This window comes from Anguilla rostrata, chromosome 2 (genome assembly GCF_018555375.3).
Source record: "Anguilla rostrata isolate EN2019 chromosome 2, ASM1855537v3, whole genome shotgun sequence".
NCBI lineage: Eukaryota > Metazoa > Chordata > Actinopteri > Anguilliformes > Anguillidae > Anguilla > Anguilla rostrata.
This window is the reverse complement of record NC_057934.1, coordinates 56455299-56471448: the sequence shown is the minus strand read 5'-3', so window position 1 is coordinate 56471448 and position 16150 is coordinate 56455299. Positions and strand designations below refer to the sequence as shown.

General features: G+C 45.8%; 2 long non-coding RNA genes across 2 annotated transcripts; one reads left to right on the top strand and one right to left on the bottom strand.

The window, feature by feature from the left end:
- Positions 1-244: 244 nt before the first annotated feature.
- On the top strand, positions 245-14511 carry LOC135248531 (uncharacterized). Its single transcript, XR_010328448.1, has 2 exons — positions 245-559; positions 13912-14511. It is a non-coding gene; the product is annotated as an uncharacterized LOC135248531 (long non-coding RNA).
- On the bottom strand, positions 2890-6960 carry LOC135248532 (uncharacterized). Its single transcript, XR_010328449.1, has 2 exons — positions 6804-6960; positions 2890-5851 (listed from the first exon to the last, which is right to left on the bottom strand). It is a non-coding gene; the product is annotated as an uncharacterized LOC135248532 (long non-coding RNA).
- Positions 14512-16150: the final 1639 nt, after the last annotated feature.

Sequence of the window (16150 nt, the reverse complement as noted above, 5' to 3'; positions counted from 1 at the left end):
ATACTTGTAAAATATTACATTTGATATTTTTTACCTTTCTCATCAGATATTTAAGGTAAGATATTACCACAAAAAATATGACAATCCCATACAACCACTTTTGAACAACCCTGACCAGGCTCAGATCATTGCATTGCTGAATATGCAGACAAAGCCACACCTATAACACAAACAGTTTCGGATAACATTCTCTGCTTTCTGCAAAAGGAAAAAGTGGAGTATGAACTGTGTGTCTGCCACCGCCAGGCCTCACCTATGACTGTGTCAATGTTATCAGTAAACATTAACTCAAAGTCCCCATTCCTGGCGCACAACTGAAACACTCACAGTAAGAACAGACACTGAACAAGCGCACAGAACCAGATCCAGCAGCGCGACTGTGGAAATCCTGGACAAAACAGCCTTTTCAGCATTACCAGGGCAGCCAAAGAGAACAATGTATGCAACTCATTGAGCCAGACAGAAAGTACTGCACTGCACAGCCAGCCACCGCTGTTCTCCTCTTCCTCATATACAATAGCACAGCAGTCACACGGCAGACTGACATGGCCATAGAGAGGTGAGTACCTGAGCAAGCACCTGGTTTAATATTTAACTTTTAAATTTAACAAAAACAGAAATACAAAGTTTGTTCATTTTGGTCAAAGGATCTTTGGAATCTGCAGTTAGAACCATACCTTTGCTCTGCTATCACTTCTTGTCTGCTTAACGAAAACACATAAGAATATAAAAGTAAAGCAGCAGACTTTATTCAGTCGATCATTTAGGTTTTCTTGCATTTGCCTAGTCCTATATTTTTCCACTTTCAATCATGAATTCTGTTACCATAACAATACAATGGCAACATGGCTAATCAGATTTTTAAAAAAGAGACAATTCACTTATCAATGTCCAAAGGTCAGAATTGCTTAGTTCACCAGCATATATCAAGAAGGAGATCAGTAAGCACAGAGGAAAAAAAGATGGTCTGCCTTTTTGTTTTACCCAGCACTATATTAAGAGACTTAAAACAACAAAAATCACCCAAATAACCTGCAGGTGTGGCAGTATAAATACTATACAGTGAGCTCAATAATGTTTGGGACAAAGACATATTTCTTAATTTGGCTCTGTATCTCCCAATTATCAATTTGTAATCAAACAATTCATATAAAAAGTACACATTCTCAGCTTTTATTTAAGGGTATTTTTATACATTTGGATTCACCATGTATCCAAATGTATATGAGGGGTGTACACTGGATCTTGAGTGGTTCTTTGTTCTCCACAGTTTGTTCTGCCATCACAATACAAGTCCATCCTGGTCTCATCTGCCCACAAGACCTTTATCCAGAACTCTGCAGGCCCGTTTAGGTTCTTCTTAGCAATGTGTAACCTGGCCACCCTGTTTTTGTGGCCTACCGGTGGTTTGCGTCTTGCAGTGTAGCTCTGTAGTTCTGTTTGCAAAGTCATCTGTGGACGGTAATCAGTGACGCAGCCACACCTGCCTCCTGAAGAGTGTTTCTGATCGGTTGGACAGGTGTTTGGGGGTATTTATTCATTATGGTGAGAGTTTTTCAGTCATCAACTGTGGGTCTTCCTTGGCCAACTAGGCCACAGCTCTGGTCCTCATGTTGAGAAAGACCAATAGCAGACTCCAAAGGAAATCAAAAGCCTTAAATCAAGACTAGATACTGAAACACAGAAACAGTATCAGAAACACCTGTGAAGCTATTTGTCCCAAACATTATAGTGCCCTGAAATGGGGGGGACTATGTATAAAAAGTCCTATAATTTATATATGGTGAAATCAAAATATACAAATTTACAATCTAATGAAAACCAAGAATCTGTACTTTAAAGACATACTATGGTGAATTTTTACTTGAAAATATAATAAAATAATCATGGGAAGGCATATCTATAATGCACTGGCATCTGTCTTCACGCAGTTTTGCCAAATTTGTGTACCTTTAGCTGTACTTGTTGTTCTAATTTATGTTCAGGACGTTTCTGGGCATGGCACTCTTTTCTGTTTTGGGAGGGGTGGGTGTGGCTACAAAGCCTGTGGTTTGGGATCAGATTTCAAAGAAGTATTTGTTGCTGTAGCTAGCTATCCGCTGTAATAGCCCAGATACAGCAAAGCAAAAACACAAGCCAACAGGGCTTGTTCAAGAACTAGAGTTAGTGTAACCTTGGAATTGCTTTTCCTTGGTGCCATCAGCAGAAGTTTGCCAAGGGGATGAAAAGCGGCATGGAACTGGCTTGTTCACTGTTGGACCAATAAGAAAGCGTTATCTGTACAGATGCATCCCAGTACTCTAAAAATATATCTTCCTTTCCTCCAATACCACCTTGTCTCCTCCATGCCCCTGCATCCTCCCTCCAGTGCTCCAACGTTTGAGGAGACGAGTGAAGCGCACAGAACTCTAATGTCTAATTTACTAATTATTTGTACATGACTGGTTTGTGGTCCTGACCAGACAATGTAGCATAATGTCCGGTTCGAGCAATTGATGGGAGAAATTTACCGGTAGTTTCTAATGAATTCACGTGTCTGAGGTCTCAGGTACTCTGAGATGAGTTGGCAGGATTAAAGGAGGAGGAGGAGACTTCTTTTATTGTAAACACAGGCTAAAACAATCCTGCGTAGTATGCCTTTAACATCATGTGAATTATTTGATTAAAAATAAAGAAATTGCAGAGTAAAGATCCAAATCAAGCTCACTGTCCTAAGCTCACTGTATGTCTTCAAAACAGGGGGTTTGAAAGGGAAGCAGTAAACACAAAACATTATAAAAACGATTTTCATTTATTTCATGAAAAAAAGTTATCATATGTGCATATCGCCCATCTGAAAAAGGTAATTGCCCCCTTAAATGTAACAAATTGCACTACATTTAGCAGCAATAATTGTAACCAAACACTTTCTATAAATTTATAGTCTTTCACATTTCTGCGGAGGAATTTTAAGCCACTTTTCATTGCAGAACAGCTTTAATTCAGACAAATTGGTAGGTTTTTGAGTATGGACTGCTTGTTTCTGGTACTGCCACAACACCTCTATTAGGTTCAGGTCAGGACTTTGACTAAGGTACTCCAAAACGTCCATTTTGTTTCATTTCAACCATTTATTACGCTTCAGCTAAAGCTCATGGAATGATGACCAGACATTTTCCTTAAAAGGTTTCTGGAACAGAGCAGAATTCATTGTTCCTTCAGTAATTAAAAACCAGCCAGGTCCCGATGCAGCAAAGCGTCCCCACACCATCACCCAACCACCACCATAATCAAAAGCTTCACAATGGTTCTTTACACAGCCTGCTCCCAGAATGAGGGTAACTTAGACCCTTTAGTAGCGTTACCTCATCACTGAACTAATCTGATCCCTAGTTACAATAATAAAAAACTATCAAATTCAATAAACTGGAAATTCTCTACATTTGCATGTACAGTGAGCTCCATAATGTTTGGGACACAAACATATTTTTGTTTCTCTGATTTGCCTAGAAATAAGAAGAAAAAAACAGTCAGAAACATAAGCCAATCCTTAGGCTTACCAATATCAGCTGTTTGGAACATCATTAAGAAGAAAGAGCGCACTAGTGAGCTCAGTAATTACAAAGGGCCAGTTAGGCCAAGGAAAACCTCTACAGTTCAATACCAATTCTACCCATAATGAAGAAAAACCCCTCTTCAGAAATACTCTTCAGGAGGCAGGCATGGATGCATTGGTGACTACTGAAAACTTTAAGAACAAAACTACAGAGCCTACATTGCAAGATGCAAACCACTAGTTAGGCACAAGAACAGGATGGACAGGATTACAGTTAGCAAAAAAGTATTATAAAAGTCTGCAGAGTTCTGGAAAAAAGGTCTTGTGGACAGATAAGGCCAAGAATAACTCATATCAGAGTGAAAGGCGAGAGCAAAATGCAGAGGCCAAAAGGAACTGCCCAAGATCCAAAGCACCCCGTCTCATCTGTGAAATATAGTTGTGGGGGTGTTATGGTTTGGGTATGTATGGTTGCCACAGGTGCTGGCTCACTTATTTTCACTGATGTAACTGCTGATAGCAGCAGTGCACAGAAGCATCTCATCTGCTGAAGTTCAACCAAATGCCTTCAAACTTATGGGTGGCGCTTCATCTTACCAATATACAATAGGTTGCTAAAGCAACAAAGACAAAACTGTAAAAATCTTGACTGGCCATTGTGGCCAAGTCAGTCCCCTGATCTGAATTCAATTGAAAACATGCTGAAGAGAAACCTTAAGGCAACTCCCGAAAGAAGCAGAAGCTGAAGATGGCTGGAGCACAGGCCTGTCAGAGCATCACCAGAGAAGATACTCAGCACCTGGCGATGTCTATGGGTCACAGACTTCAAGTGGTCATTGCGTGCAAAGGATGTGTATTGGCTTTCTTTTCCTCTTTACTTATACCTAATGTGGTAGTAAACAGCCACATTCCAGAGGATTCCTGAAATGCGTCCTGCGAAAAAACCTAAAGACCGTTATCCATTGGGTGTTGATAAGACAGCCAATCAGCAGCAAGCTCATACAGCTACCATGTGATCATGTGATATGTTTTTTATCAATCACATGGAAGATGCAAGGTCTCGCTGCTGATTGGCTGTCGCATGGACTATGTATAAACAATCCTGCAATTTCTACATGGTGAACCAAAAATGTATAAAAATGCCCTTTAGTAAGAACTGCTCTTTAACTACATGCTGATTACAAAATGTAAAATTGTGAAGTACCGAACCAAATCAAGAAAAAAAAAGTGTGTCCCCAAAACGTTATGGAGCTCATTGTATATTGACAATATATACATTTTCAACACTATGTTCTCTTCTTCTTTAATCACAGTTGCAAGATAAAATAAACAATCTCTAAAAGAACACTCCTTTTTGTCTCAAACAATTGGAAACTACATTCCGCATAATACCTAATTAAATCTGTGATGGTAGTGCACAACCCTTAACCTACTGAGTTCCAGCACGTTAAGGAGAGTCTCTAGCTTTAACCTTTAATAATAATAATTTTTTTTCAGTTCTTTTCCTCTGCAGGAACGCCCCAGACACAACTAAGAAGAAAGTACAGAGTTGTTGATTAAATCATTTTGTTACGAACTGGAGTATGTGCATTTCAAACATTTAAATTAAATGCACTTGCGTCCCTATCCTCCGTGCTCCCCCACATTCCCCATAGCAAGGTGGACATGAAAGTTTGAGCGAAGAATTTGTTCTTCATCCCAGGAACCAACGTCATCCAAAAAGCTCCACTTTTGACTAATCGGTCCATAGAACATTATCCCAAAAGGCTTGGGGACCATCCAAGTGCTTTATGGCAAATGTGAAACAAGCATTATTGTTTCTCTTGCTTAATAGTGGTTTCCCCCTTGCTATTCACCCACAAAAACCCATTTTTACCCAGTCTCTTTCTTATTGTGGAGTCATGAACACTGATCTTAGCAGAGGCTAGAGAAGCCTGCAGTTCTTTGGACGTTCTGCTTGGATCTTTTGTGACTTCCTGGATGAGTTGTTGCTGCACCCTTGGAGAAATTTTGGCAGGCCTGCCACTCCTGGGAAGATTCTCCACTGTTTCAAGCATTTTCCATTTGGAGATAATGGCTCTTACTGTGGTTCGGTGGAGTCCCAGAGCCTTAGAAATGGCTTTATAACCCTTTCCAGACTTATGTATTTCAACAGCTTTTTTTCCTCATCTCTTCTGGAATTTCCTTTGATTGTGGCATAGTGTGCTTGTACAACCTTTGTGGTGACCACTTCGCTCTCCTTCTTTTTGGATTTTAATAGCAGATTGAATGACGCGAAGCGTATTACTGCCATCCACTAGACAGCAATATTTCACCCTGCAAACAACAGAAACTGTGCATTACACCCTGTAATCTAGTGGAGGACAAAAAGGCCAAGACTAACTATACATCTTTCTGCCGTTGTGCTGGACCCAGGATGGTTCTCAAGAGAAAGTGGTTACACCACTCTGTCAATACCCCAAAGAACTCTCTCCTTTTCCTTACCAATTTACAGTGTGAAATCACATGAACCATTGTTTCTAATACATGCTGTGTCTGAGAAGATCACTGCTTGAACTGGCCACATATCTTCTAACCACACCAGCGCCTTCCAAATCACCAGTAATTAAAACACAATTATTCCAGAGTCTTTCACCAAGTATGACTCCATATTTGGGGACAAAACCATACACCTTGTTTTCATACTGTCTGAAGAAGCCAGTAGCTGCATCTCTGCCTCCTTTAGAATACTAAAAATAGATTCCAGGGATACATTATCGACTTACAGGTCAGACCTGGTTTTTGTCACTGTCGCACCATATATTACATCTAATACCAGAAAGTCTATCTTCTTCATCAAAAGGAGTCATCCGGCACCACTGGTGCCTTGGCCCATACCGGCGTCTGGGATCCTATCTTCCAGGCCTGCAATCCTTGAGAGTCAGTACACCCCACTCATTTGACTGGTCATAAGATTAAGTTTTTGGTCGCTCTATTAGCACTTAGCTCCTCCAGAATCTTAATATTTTGTCTCAATTCAAACTTCCTTATGTCCTGGATACCCCGTAAATTACTAATTTAATTCCCTGCTTTTCCTCAAGTGCCTGCGTATCTACATGGCAATTACCCAAACGTCGCGATCCGTAGTAAAAGATTTGTCTTTCTGGGCAGGCGATTTACAAGAGAGGCGCATACTGTCATTTACATATCGACAGATCTTGCATAAAGGCTGTCCCCAATCTCTTAACGTACAGTATCAGGTAGCTTCAACTGGTTTAAGTTAACTTACTCGGCCCACCACCAGTATCCTTAAATTTTAAAATAACCTTCGTTGAGCACCCGCATTTCCTTTGGACGAGGTTCCCGGCTTTGCCTACATTCGCTACTGCTCTCTGCGCTTTCTCTGCGTTTTCTGCTCGTCTTGCACTGCACTGCTCTCCATTCTTATATTTCTTCTTATGTTTAATGATGGTTTCATTATAACTTGTGGTGCATTACCGCCACCTTCTGGAATGGAGTGTGGGTACACATCGTTACTTTACTACCACATAACGCCGTAGTACGCGAGTTTTAATAGTTGAATTATTTTTGCCAATCCTGTATTATACAAAATTTGAAATATTTCCCCCAAGCACTGATCATGTGAAGTCCTTTACATAATATCTCTGACATCTAACCAGATTTTTTTTTAAATTTGTATTTGTCTCTGGAGTGTACTTTATAAATTTTGTAATCACAGCTACCACTATTATGTTTTTTAATTAAAAAACAGTGTTCTGTTTAAACCTGTATGACCAAATCTCAGTCTTGATATAGTAACTTCTGCCCTCCTATTCCTTCCAGCACTTATAGTCCATTCCATTCTTCTTTGAATTTTGTATAAATCAGGGTTCGACAATATGTTTCCTGTCACGGTACGGGTAGGCGGGACCCAAACGCAGAGGGGAAAAAAAAAAACACGAACTCAAAAGGGAAAATTAACAAAGATTTTACTAACAAAAAGGGCAAACAACCAGGGAACAAACAAGGGCACGAAGGCCAAAACAAACTCAAAAAATATCGAAATAAAACAGAAACAAGTCGAACTCACAAACACGGGCAGGGCAGAACACGGACAGGGCAGAACACGGGAAGGCAGAGCACAAGGAAAGGTCAAACAAAACACAGGCAGGTAGATATGGTGAAACAAACAGATGTCGGGAACAAACACAAACAATATCTAATGAAACAACAGGAACTCGAAAACACAGGCAGAACAGAGCACAAGTAAGTGGAACAAACACAAACAGGTCACAAACACAGGCAGGTACAAAGGGTCTAAAACATACGCAAGTTGGGAACAAACACAAGCAGGCAGGTACATGTACGTCAGGTAACAGACAGTCAGGCACAAAATACAAGCAGGTACAAACGGTTTGCAACATCAGAAACAAACACAAACAGGTCACAAACACAGGCAGGTACAAAGGGTCTAAAACATACGCAAGTTGGGAACAAACACAAGCAGGCAGGTACATGTACGTCAGGTAACAGACAGTCAGGCACAAAATACAAGCAGGTACAAACGGTTTGCAACATCAGAAACAAACACAAGGAACCAGCACCCGAGTCAAGGGAACAGAGAACTTAAATAGACAGGGGTAACAAGACACAGGTGAACTCAAAAAACAATCAAACCAGAAGGAGGGGATAAGACAGGTGGGAACAATGATGGGATAACGAGACAATGAAACAATCATACAATTAACAGGGAGGGAGCAGGACACAAAACAGAAGTGCCGCCATCTGGCGGCCCAACAGGGGAAACACAGACAGGAAAACAGGACCATGACAGTACCCCCCCCCCCAAGGGACGGCTCCTGACGTCCCAGGAGGCCGACCCAGGGAGGGAGTCAGAGGGTGGGGGCTAGAGACAGGACTCAGACAGGAACAGGGATTGGACACAGAACTGGGGCAGGAACAGGGCTGGACTGGACAGGACAGGAACAAGACAAGAACAAGACTCGGGGCTGGACTGGGCAGGACAGGAACAAAACAAGAACAAGACTCGGGGCTGGAGGGGAACTCGGGGCTGGACGGAAACTAGGGGCTGGAAACAGGACTCAGGGCAGAAACAGGACGGGACTCGGGACTGGAACAGGACGCAGGACTCGGGACTGGACTCGGACGGGGGAACAGGACTCGGGACTGGACTCGGACGGGGGAAAACAGAACAGGAAAACTTGGGACAAAACTCAGGAACTAGGAAAACAGGGCGACACGGGGAGACTCAGGGCTGGGCAGAAACCGGGCGACACGGGGAGACTCAGGGCTGGGCAGGAACCGGGCGACACGGGGAGACTCAGGGCTGGGCAGGAACCGGGCGACACGGGGAGACTCAGGGCTGGGCAGGACCCGGGCGACACGGGGAGACTCAGGGCTCGCACTCGGGCGACACGGGGGAAACTCAGGGCCCGCACATCGGGCGACACGGGGGAAACTCAGGGCCCGCACATCGGGCGACACGGGGGAAACTCAGGGCCCGCACATCGGGCGACACGGGGAAATTCAGGGCCCGCACACTGGGCGACACGGGGACTCAGGAAACCAGGGGGGGACTCAGGAAACCAGGGGGGACTTGGACAGGGGCAAGGCAGACATACAGGACAGGACTGAGACGGGGCACGACAACACTGGACTGGGTTGGACAAGACTGAGGGGGAAACAGACTGCCAGATACTGGCACAATCGGGAGACCTACAAGGACAGACACAGGGACAAGCAGGCAGGGAGGCACACGGCGACACCGACGGACACACAAAGGGACAGGCAGACAGGGAAGGCGAGGGGGGAGCCCAACAACTGACATAGGGACTGACACACAGGCAAACAAGACAAAACACACACGGACTGGCACACTGACAGACAGGCAGACAGGCGGGCAAACACGTTGGCCGATGGGCTGACGGCTTGGGGGGCAGACAAACAGGCCAACAAACTGGCTGACACACATACGGGTAGACCAACAGACAAACAGGCGGGCAGACAATTAGACAGGGGGGCCGGGGAACACACGGACACACGGTTGGGAGGACGAACACCAAAGGGAGAATGGACACCAGGGGGAGTGACGAGACGGGGGGAGGGACGACCACTGGGGGGAGGACGGACTCCGGGGAAGAGACGATCACTGGGGGGAGCGACGAGACCGGGGGAGGGACGACCACTGGGGGAAGGGCGAACACTAGGGGGAGCGAGAACACTAGGGGAAGCACGAACGCCAGGGGGCAAGGTGTGGACACTAGGGGGAGCGAGGACACTAGGGAAAGAACGGACACTGGGGGGCGTGAGAACACTAGGGGAAGCACAAACGCCAGGGGGAGCACGAACGCCAGGGGGAGCACGAACGCCAGGGGGCAAGGTGTGGACACTAGGGGGAGCGAGAACACTAGGGAAAGAACGGACACTGGGGGGCGCGAGAACACTAGGGGGAGCACGAACGCCAGGGGGCAAGGAGTGGACACTAGGGAGAGCAAGAACACTAGGGGAAGAACGGACACTGGGGGGCGCGAGAACACTAGGGGGAGCACGAACGCTAGGGGGAGAACGAACGCCAGGGGGAGCACGAACGCCAGGGGGAGCACGAACGCCAGGGGGAGCACGAACGCCAGGGGGAGCACGAACGCCAGGGGGAGCACAAACGCCAGGGGGAGCACAAACGCCAGGGGGAGCACAAACGCTAGGGGGCAAGGCAGGCGGCTTAGCCTGCGGGGCGGCCAGAGCAGTCTGCGGCGGCCCCTGCGGGACAACAGATGGGACCGTTGTCCTCTCCGGGGCTCTGGACGGCTCCGGAGGCCCCCCCGGGACTCGAGGCGGCTGCGGAGGCCCCCCTGGGGCTTGAGGCGGCTCCGGAGGCCCCCCCGGGGCTCGAGGCACAAGTAAAGCCCGAAACTTGGGTGTAGCAGGCAGCCTCCGCGGAAGGGTCAGAGCAGGCGGGACCTCCGGGGCTGGAGGCGGCTCTGGGGGCCTCTCCGGGGCTCGAGGCGGCTCTGGGGGCCTCTCCGGGGCTCGAGGCGGCTCTGGGGGCCTCTCCGGGGCTCGAGGCGGATCTGGGAGCCTCTCCGGGGCTCCAGGCGGATCTGGGAGCCTCTCCGGGGCTCGAGGCGGATCTGGGAGCCTCTCCGGGGCTCGAGGCGGATCTGGGAGCCTCTCCGGGGCTCGAGGCGGATCTGGGAGCCTCTCCGGGGCTCCAGGTGGCTCTGGGGGCCCCTCCGGGACTTGGGGCAGAGCAGGCCGTGAAGGCCGCTCCGGGACTTGGGGCAGAGCAGGCCGTGATGGCCGCTCCGGGACTTGAGGCAGAGCAGGCCGTGAAGGCCGCTCCGGGACTTGAGGCAGAGCAGGCCGTGAAGGCCGCTCCGGGACTTGAGGCAGAGCAGGCCGTGAAGGCCGCTCCGGGACTTGAGGCAGAGCAGGCCGTGAAGGCCGCTCCGGGACTTGAGGCAGAGCAGGCCGTGAAGGCCGCTCCGGGACTTGAGGCAGAGCAGGCCGTGAAGGCCGCTCCGGGACTTGAGGCAGAGCAGGCCGTGAAGGCCGCTCCGGGACTTGGGGCAGAGCAGGCCGTGAAGGTCCCTCCGGCACTCGGGGCAGAGCAGGCCGTGAAGGTCCCTCCGGCACTCGGACCAGAGCAGGCCGTGAAGGTCCCTCCGGCACTCGGGGCAGAGCAGGCCGTGAAGGTCCCTCCGGCACTCGGGGCAGAGCAGGCCGTGAAGGTCCCTCCGGCACTCGGGGCAGAGCAGGCCGTGAAGGTCCCTCCGGCACTCGGGGCAGAGCAGGCCGTGAAGGCCCCTCCGGGACTTGGGGTGGAGCAGGCGACAGAAACACAGACCACAGCTGTAGGGAACCCGGCTGGGCAGCCGGACGGGACCGGCGGGACCCCCGCGGGCCGGACCCCGGAAAAATGGCAAGCCGAGACCCCTCAAAAGGGTCAGGATCCGCCTGCTGATCAGCTGGAGGTCCGGCCGACCGGGAGGCAGCCCGACCACGGCGCCTCCGCGACCGCCCGCCCCGGGCACTGGGAGGCTCAAGCTCCCACCACCCTGATGGCATGTTAAACAATAAAAATAAAAAAAAATAAAAAAATAAAAAATAAAAAATAAAAAAAAAAACTCTGCTGGGTCCCACACTGGCTGGTTCCTTCTGTCACGGTACGGGTAGGCGGGACCCAAACGCAGAGGGGAAAAAAAAAAACACGAACTCAAAAGGGAAAATTAACAAAGATTTTACTAACAAAAAGGGCAAACAACCAGGGAACAAACAAGGGCACGAAGGCCAAAACAAACTCAAAAAATATCGAAATAAAACAGAAACAAGTCGAACTCACAAACACGGGCAGGGCAGAACACGGACAGGGCAGAACACGGGAAGGCAGAGCACAAGGAAAGGTCAAACAAAACACAGGCAGGTAGATATGGTGAAACAAACAGATGTCGGGAACAAACACAAACAATATCTAATGAAACAACAGGAACTCGAAAACACAGGCAGAACAGAGCACAAGTAAGTGGAACAAACACAAACAGGTCACAAACACAGGCAGGTACAAAGGGTCTAAAACATACGCAAGTTGGGAACAAACACAAGCAGGCAGGTACATGTACGTCAGGTAACAGACAGTCAGGCACAAAATACAAGCAGGTACAAACGGTTTGCAACATCAGAAACAAACACAAACAGGTCACAAACACAGGCAGGTACAAAGGGTCTAAAACATACGCAAGTTGGGAACAAACACAAGCAGGCAGGTACATGTACGTCAGGTAACAGACAGTCAGGCACAAAATACAAGCAGGTACAAACGGTTTGCAACATCAGAAACAAACACAAGGAACCAGCACCCGAGTCAAGGGAACAGAGAACTTAAATAGACAGGGGTAACAAGACACAGGTGAACTCAAAAAACAATCAAACCAGAAGGAGGGGATAAGACAGGTGGGAACAATGATGGGATAACGAGACAATGAAACAATCATACAATTAACAGGGAGGGAGCAGGACACAAAACAGAAGTGCCGCCATCTGGCGGCCCAACAGGGGAAACACAGACAGGAAAACAGGACCATGACAGTTTCCCATCAGTGGCGTCACTAGGGTTGGTCCCTAGTGACGCCACTGATGGGAATTATATTGTAATATTTACGATTACAGGTAAGAAGAATATATAAATATTTTGACACCCCCGAGCTGTTGTTTTTAACTCTTTTGGGGGGATCCAAGTCTTAATTAGGAGGGTCAGAGCCCCCCAATTCCGCCCGTAATCCGAACCCTGGTATAAATGAGTCCTCTCCTTTACCTGTCCTAACTCAATTTCTCATTATCACTTCCACCCCCTTCCCATTCTCCGCCAAGCATTTCTGATTGGTGTAATCCAGGCCTGCCCAGTCCTGTTCCTGGAGATCTACTGTCCAGTAGGTTTTCACTCAAACTCTAACAAAGCACATCTTATGGAACAGTGAGAGATCTTGTTGAGCTGCTAGTCAGAAGAACAGCTGTGCCAAATTAGGGTTGTAATGAAAACATACAGGATGGTAGATCTCCAGGAGTAGGATTGGGCTGCCTGGTGTAACCACTCCTCTCACAAACCAAAAGCCCGACTACCTCACTCTGATGGTAAAGCTCAATCTGAGTGAGGTTTAGATTCAACAGGGCTGGCTGGAATCAAGCCTGGCTGTGTTTGATCATCTGAATCTAATTATAAATGAAATTTGGTTTGAGTAGGGGGCAATTTTTTCACATGGATGATATGGTTATTTTATAACATTTCATTAAATAAATGAAATAAAAAAATTAAAAAATGTTTTTGTGTTTACTGAGATTTTTCAGAGAAAATCAGGAAGGGGCAAATACTTTTTCACAGCACTTAAATCCCCCATTTCCTCTCTCCTTATATATACACTTCAATGACACAGTTCTTAAGGTTTGTCAACATTTTGAGGAGTAACAGAGTAAGAACTCATTTCTAATTAAAGGAAGTAGTATTTTACTTTCATATTTAACTTATCAGATGTATGGCTACATATTTTGAACCATTGTTTTGTTCTGTAAAAAAAAAAATTGTAACCAATTTCATATAGTTTTATTTAATAATACATTTCCTAAAAGCTTACTAGATTAAATTTCACAGATTTGTTTTGTGATGCTTTGAACTGCGTACCTTTGACAATCCCTGATTTTAGTCACTTTATGCTATAATAATTGTAACAAACAAGGGTATCTTTCTAGACAAAAGCTGCATGTTCTAGGGTTGTTATTTATTTATAATAAACTCTGCCTGAAGGCTAGTAGCAAATGGCATTTATCTTTCTTTTTTCTCACTGAATCATGGGAATGGGTGTGTTCTCCTCTCTTCTGTCTTTACCCAGTGTGCCAGCATCCCCTGGTGCGGACGGCACAGTGCTGGATTGGGGGGAGTGGGCACTGCATCGGCTGCAGGTGGAACCCTGGGCGTTGGGTGGTGCAGTTGTCATAGCTGCCTTCCTGGCAGGGTTTCTCGCCCTGCTGCTCTTTGCCTTGATTTATGGATGCTGCAGCGCTGCAAGCAGAAACAAGACCAACAGGAACAGAGTAGTGTAAACACATGCAGTGTCCCCTGAACAGCAACAATGCATACAGGTACCATGGCATTGTTCATCGACAGTGCTAGTTACTGAGCAGCAGTCCATGAACATTTGCTGAGCTGCCACCAAAGGAATCAATCTGCATTTCTGTGAATGTGAAGACCAATTCAGATGTTTTATATTTCTTGCTCTGGTGACCCACCCATGCTTATGATTTATTATACCCAGCATTGTTTCCTATGAGGTGTGCCATCAGTCCTCTACTGCCCCCACCTGCTGATAATGTAACATAACTGTACACATAAATGGGAATAGTATTGTACTTGCTGTCCATTCTGATGTACAAAAATGTTTTCACAACAAAATAATAATAATTTCCATATAATAAAAGTAAACATTTGTCAAGCCTTTTCTGTACGACTTCCTTCAGCAAAGCGCTAATACACAGGAATGGAAATGTTAACTCTGTCTCACAGAAAGACCTCACAGCTTTCAAAACCAATTAGAGAGTTTATCCTGATCCTTCCTTAAGCCCTTTCAGAACAAGCATTCTTTTGCAACCACAGGAGAATAAATGTTTGCTCTGTGGTTTTGGGTGTCATTCAAAGTGAGAGTTACAACCACTTTATTATGCCATTTTATTAGTAGGAGTGTGCAGATCACCCCATGATTTACCTCTTATGGGAAATTCCCCTAAATGTTGCCCATAACTTCGGGAGATAAAAGCTCTTTCCTGGACAACATGTACATCTGTACTTTGCCCCTGATTGACAAGCTGGCATGCCTAATCGTTATGGCCAGTTTACACTGTTATGGCCAGCCAGTTTACACTGAGCAATAATCCTGAAATTGCTGCTTTTGAATGTAAATACTCTCTCAACACACAATGCCTATCATCTTGCATCTGTAAGGTGAACTTACTGCATATGAGTAAACCCTGACCTGACACCAAGCATTCTACCAGTAGCCACCTGAATGGTAATGTGATAATAGTCACTATTTGTGACTAATGAGCGTTGCACATGAAATATATATAGCAGGTTTGGTCAGGAAACTCTTGCCACAGCCAATGGTCGGCCGCAGCAAGCACATGTTCTCATACTCACATCTGCGCTTCATAAACTCTGCTGTTCCTGCTCATATATATATTTATAATTACTGCTCTAACAATCGTTGCTCAAAGAATTCCTGCTGACTTTCCACCATCACAGACCGTACCGGTTTGTATCTGCTTCTATGTACTGGGGGGGGGGGGGGGGGTTGTTATTTCTCCTGTGTAGTAGGGGAGATGTATCATGCTCTCTGTTCAATAGCTTAGTGCGCACTAGTGTGTTCACACAGGTACTTAAAGCAGATTCATTCAGTGCCAAACCGAAATAATTTCATTCATTTAAATATTTAATCTAAATACATGAGTATCCTGATTGAATTTACTTTATATACATTTACTATTTACGAACTTACTGCATTTTCTTCTCCAAATTCCAAGTGATTACATGGACGTCAGATGAAGTAAACATCAGAGGTAAAAGAAGTGTGCGAGAAAATGTTTTTACATGAGCAGAAATACAAAATGGAGCATTTCATTAACAAGCCCTGCTTGATTATTTAGATATATTAATAAGCAACTTATGGATCAGTACACTGTCATAAAATGTCAATCAGAAGTTAATCAGCATTATCATTAACTAGCTCAAAGTTTACAGTAACTGTTAAAATCATTTTGGGTAGCAGAGCCGGGGGCACTGTAATGCAGAAACAGGAAAGGGCCTTCCCCAAACTGAAGTCACATTAACTGACGTTTTGGGAAGCACAGAATCATCTAGAATGTCACTGTATGGTGTAGCATTAAGATCTGCCTAGGATCCTAGCCCAAACCATTGAAAACAGCCCCAAACCAAGGGGTGTCCAGATACCGTTGGTCATATAGTGTATTTATTTTATGCTCTTTACCTGAAGTTACATACACAAATATTTGTTTCAATTTTATTGAAAGCTAGTCTCAATTTTTCTAAAAAAAAAAAAATTAAAATAAATAAATAAA